A 6,000-nucleotide genomic window follows, 5' to 3' on the forward strand; every position below is an offset into this window, starting at 1 on the left:
TTGTAGCTCTTAAATCAGTTAATTTCATAGAGTATCAGTCACAAAAATCTTCTCATATACCTGCACCCTTGTGGGGAGTAAGAAAAATCCACCCAAAATCTATCCTTAAAAAAAACAGTACACTTTTATAAAATCAGCATTTTCCCTTTGAATTCTAGTCCTTTCTTTTTTTAGTTTCTGTTGTTGATTTTCTGGTTTTAGTGAACAGGCCTTTTTCACAAGAAAAGGCCTTTTTCACAACCTTAGGCCTTTTTCACAGGCCTTTTTCACAAGAAAGTTTCTGTTGTTTTCTTGATTGGATTTCATCTTTAATAAAATTGGAAATGACTGTAATTTCAAAGAAGAAGCTGATAAATAAGTTTAAGTTTATCGTAGAAATACAAAGTGCTCTTCTAAGAAGTATCTCTACATTTAAGACAGCTTGCTCTAAGATATTCATGGTACAAAAGGTGGAACTATACTAATTTTACTGAGGCCAGAAAAACTCAAGAACTAGTTTCTTGTTTCTTGACTGTTTAAAATTTTGTTTCAATTAACCCAGATTCCAACCCCGTTCTATGAGTGAGAAAAAAAACACCAATTTTTTTTGGAAGAAAATATATTATGTCCTGTGGTAGCACAGGGGGTTGATCTCTGTTTTGTACCCCAGCTGCTGTCCCTATTATCGATCCTAGCTCTTGCTGCAGCTGCTGTCTGCAAAAAAAGACTTGGCAATTGAATGGTCAACAATTGTCGACGCCCTGCATGAGGAAACGAATTTAACCAATTGATAGAGACTTCTTTTTTCAAGGGATTGCTATATAAAGCCAAGCGTTTCAAACCGTGTCACGCAATCCAATTTTGAGTCTAACAGATTCGGTTTTTGGCAAGTTTTACTAAATTATTGGATTTTTCTTCTGCAATGGTAGTGACAAAACGGTTTTTTTTAATTGTCCGTTAACTACTTGTTTTCGTATTCTGAATTATTAGATGTCGCATCTTCCTTAGATAAATACCAATAAATATTTATGGAGGGGGCAAATAGACTAGGATTCGCCAATGAAGGGCCGAAACGATTAATCTCACCAATCGCTGGAAATCCTTTAGTCTCCAAAGCCTCATTCACAACAAGGCTTGCCTAATGCTAAGATTGAGCTAACAGCGAGATTCAACTCGCTTTGACTAAGGTTGAGATTTGAGCCAACCTCAGACCCATTCACAATAATATTTATCTTAATGACGAGCTTAGGCATGTTAAGATACCAAACATCTACCGTACGTTAAATTCCTACGCAGCTATTTTACCTAACCGCGAAATTTAAGTATCGCCCAGATTTTTGTTAACGTCAGACCTTTTTTCAAGAAGATATAATGGATTGGCTAGTTCAAGCTTGTTAAGATAGAAAATGTTCATCTTATGGATAAATTCTTATATTGCTATTTTTACATAACAGCAATATATAACTAAGGTCAATATTTTTGTTATTGTAAGATTAATTCATAATAAGATTTATCCTTTTGGCTAGTTCAGGCTCGTCAAGATAGAGAATTTTCTCCATATGGTTCTTCGTCTTCTTGTTTGATTATTGGGGGTTTGATTATTATTTTCTATACAGCTTAGGATTGATCATGAAGCTCTCTGAACGGCTAGTCTTCTTGAAAAAAAAGAAAGAAAAAGATGAATAGACTGAATTACGGCGCTGATTCTAGCTGTCTCCGGAATATTGCTAATTCTGGTTGTGAATGGCTCTGGCGTGAAAAGAAGTCTTGGCGTTAGCTATACCTCATTGTGACTGAGCCTTTAATTAAATTGGGTGCTAAAACCCCTTTAGGAGAAAAAAAAGGTACTGGCGCTCTGTGGATGCGTAATATCGCTATAGTTAGATATAATATTGTTTTTTTTTTTTTTTCAAAGGTTGTTTATGTCAAAACTGCCTTCATTTTATGTTTCTGAATTTTTAATATTCTCTGATAATTTTGCATGGATTTTTTTTTCTATAATAACTTTTTTGTAATTATATTTTATATTAAATTCATTAAGCTTTATGTCGTTAATATTATTTTACTTTTTATTAATTTGTAGATTTCACATTTCGTGCCTTTCCAAATGAAATTCCTTTTCTTGAAAATTCAGTATTATTGGATGGATGGCAGTGAAACACAGAGTGAAATTACTTAAAATTCACGAATTTGCAATAAAATAAGAATAAGTTATTATTCGCAATATGAATTTACCAATGTTATAGACTTATTTGAAATTAACAAGGGGGGGGGGATCAAGTAGTTTACTAATATTATTTTCAATTATTTCTTCACTGCTTTTACAACTTTTAGAAGGAATGGGTTAGGTCGTGATTTTTTATAAAAGTATATGCATTGCTAACCAAAAAAATTATCAAATCGTTTTGGCAACGCTGCACATAATTCAATAATAGAATATGGTATAAATTTGTCGTGCTCATTTCCCAATTAAGCGCTTTTTTGTAAATCTGAAATATTTGAAGACCCATTGATGTATAAACATTGCACGAAACAAACATCTATGATAAGACAGTAATTTGAGAGCAATGATAATGTTGCAAAGCAACAGTGGTTTGAATGGGGTTGCTTCAGACAAAGTTTTCTTTTTTTATTACGGCTGCAAAAAATAATTGCCATTCTAAAGGCGTTCTCCTGTCAAATGCTAGATAAACTAAATTATAAATAATATATTTCTTCGACTTTTTATCTATTCTCTCTAGCTTTGGTGTTTAATTTTGTATTTTTCACTAAATGTTCGAATTGGACCCTACTTTTGTGGTGACTGTGTACAGTGGGATTGCTAATTCAGATACTGGTATTTGCTGCATAAAATGTTTACATTAGTATAGCATCAAGCTTACGAGCAGAGGGGGTTGGCTGGATTCCTTTTATGATTAGTCTAAAGCTTGTTACTGCCTTTAACAAAAAAAGTAGCCTATAACGCTGTTTTCTGTTTTGTTCCCACTCCCGCAGAAAAATTGCTTAATATCTCCCTGTCCCCTAAGGTTAAGAAAACAAAAGCCAATCTCCCTCATCAAAAATCACAAGCTTGGCTGGAGAACCAAGTTGCAAATCAGAATGTCTTTGGATTGGCTAATTACCAAATTCAGAGACAAAGAAAGTTATAGCATTGATTGTCGCAGATCCTAACATGTGTGGAGCTAAACGTTTTGTAGGATTGAAGTGAATACTATCCACCTACCGAGTAAAATTTGCACTTATTTGTCGAAACGTAGCTTCGCTGGAATGGACATGAGTTTATGGATACTTTACTGCACGGACTAACAAGCCTTCTTTAGAAGTCTTGACTTGAATATTTCACAATTCCCCAGAGGGTAGTGAGTAACTATTCTCTATTCCTGCTATCTGTGCCTACTGCTCCTACTAATTATGGTCACAACGCATCGGTCGCCAGTATTATTACTATCATTTTTGTGGGTGGACTCATCAAACTGAATTGAGGTGTAGGGCTCAAAAACCCGTTGTCTCCATTCCAAAAGAGAAAAAAAAAGCTAATCAGCGGCGGGAGGACTAGTATTTAGCTTTCCCATCCGTATGGTGCATTTTTCTAGATGCAAAACATTACCTTGTCTAACCACGTCTTACAAATTAGCATGTAGTTGATGATACACCTCCAATGGGTATCTAATCCTAGTCAGACATTTTTCTATTTGATGCTTTATTCTTTATAGTCATCTCAAATTTTTAGTAAACTGGAAAATGAGCTCTTCCTATTCGGATAAGATGACTCTAAAATTCCCAAGACCTGTGATGGCTTTAGTTAACATTCACATTTCAAACCTATGGAGTCGCAAAATGTATTTAGTTAGTGTGGGATTAAACTGGGGAATCATTTTCTTTGCGTCCCAACCTTGCAATCTCCAAATTGCCGCGTACCAGCAGCTTCGAGAGATGAGAATGAAAGGTTATGGTCCACAGCATCTCATTGATGCTCCAGTATTAACTGATTCATCTGCCAATTCATCACATGTGGGCCCAGATTGTCCTGGAGTCTGCATCAGTGAAATTCGATTTCCGTTGGATGCTAGTCTATTTAATGCTTCATAATATTCCATCTCACTTTTGCGCCTGCTTTTCATTGTCTCAAGAGCCTTGAGATGTGCTTCTTTATCAGATACGATAAATGTATACCCACCTGAACTTCTAATTTGAATCAGTCTCGTAGCTTCCTGTTCTCAAACTTTTCAGCCTGGAAGACCGCAACTAATTCCCATAGATGATCGCTTATTATCTTTTCATTCAAATCAGGGGTACTCTGGTAGATCACTCTAGTCTCTGATATACCTTGGGCGTGGTATTTTTAGACGGGCTTGCCTATGTCTTTTTATTCCCTTTATAGACGAGCCATCCTCAGTGGGGTCAATGTGTCCACAATTGTTGCCCCCCCCCCTTGTGTTGGACAGCCCCAACCGGCAGATTCAGACCAGCTTCGGTAAGCAAAAATTGTCCTACAAACGTTTCCGTGCAAGATTTTAACAGCTATTACTTGCTGCTCTTGGGTCTCTACGGCTCCATTCCTGAGGGGTTGATGTAAATCTTCCACAATCTTCGACCGGTATGTATCATTATTAAGAAGTGCGTCAGAGTCCACGCTCAAGCCTTCCTGGGACAGAGGGTCCATGATTCCAACATCATTCATTAATTTGCAATTTTCCATTTTCGATCATTTTCCCTGCTAGACATAAAGACTACAGCACCAAATCTGTAGAAGAAAATCAGCACAGCATTTGCAAATGTCAATTGTGGGTAGATCTTCCCGTATGCTACCTCATACTGCCCTCTGGTTTGCCAGACAGTGCTTATCGATCGCGTACAAACTTATGTGCCCAAAGATAACTTTGATATTGTTATGAGACGAACATTACTGAAAGAGTTGGTATGAAACTTAAAAGTATCCAGCTTAGGATTTTCAACCATGGCAATTCTGACGGCGAGTTCTTTATTTCAATCATCAGCATTTTCTTCTTTTTTTTGGGGGGGGAAGCTCAAGGTTTCTAATATCCCCATAAATTCGTCTTCACAATAAACTTTTACTATTAAGTTAAACCTATGTAATAGTTATTGCTGAAAAACCTTTGAATAAAAGATTTTCCCACTACCGTTTTTTTTAACATGAGTTTTTAAACTCGGTTTCTATGGGCTATGGTTCCCTCTTAACTAGCTTGTAGCTATTGTTACAACCATGAAAAAACAGGAAATTTGAGAAAAGAGCCAACCCTCTATTTACGTCAAGATCCTAACAATATAGAAGAAAAGGGATGCTATCGGTCAATTGAACTTGCTTACACAAGGTAATGGAGCATAAATCTTTTTTCGTTTTCGAAAACCGTCTTAAAACATAAAATTTGGTAATTGAAAATAGTGTCTGTTACTTTTTTTTTTAAAGACACTCAATATCCGTTGAAAAGCGCCCAGGCTTTCTCATATTTAGTGATCTAGTAATTTAGGCGGGAATTTATCTATTTCAGGGATCTAGGCAGTGTTTCCTCTTTTCTTTTCAAACAATCTATGAAATCTTAGCGGTTTTCGGTAGAAAATCGGCAGTTGGCTCTCAGCCTGAGAGTCATCTATTGGTTTTCTTCCAAAAATAGTTTTGGTATCTTTTTATTTTGTCTGGAGGTGGATTGAGAATTCGGTAGATCTGTTGACAAATCAGTTGAAGTGGAAATACTGAATTTTAACAAGCAGCTCAAGACCAATGGGCTGCGATGTCCCATCGATTAATTCTCCATCATAAATTAAGTTTTTAGTGAAACTACCACTCTTAATTTTATACTAAAAAATAAATTTTAGGAACAGGACATTTTGAACAGGAGAAAAACAGATTTTAATGTTTAGGGCATAATTATGCGCAGTCTTTGTGCATAATTAAATAAAAAAACAAGTTTTTTAACTGAAAGTAAGGAGCGACATTAAAACTTAAAACGAACAGAAATTATTCCGTATATGAAAGGGGCTGTCCTCTCCTCAACGCCTCGC

This window comes from Artemia sp. Qi Xiang Cuo, chromosome 15 (genome assembly GCF_049724085.1).
Source record: "Artemia sp. Qi Xiang Cuo chromosome 15, ASM4972408v1, whole genome shotgun sequence".
Classification (NCBI taxonomy): Eukaryota; Metazoa; Arthropoda; class Branchiopoda; order Anostraca; family Artemiidae; genus Artemia; species Artemia sp. Qi Xiang Cuo.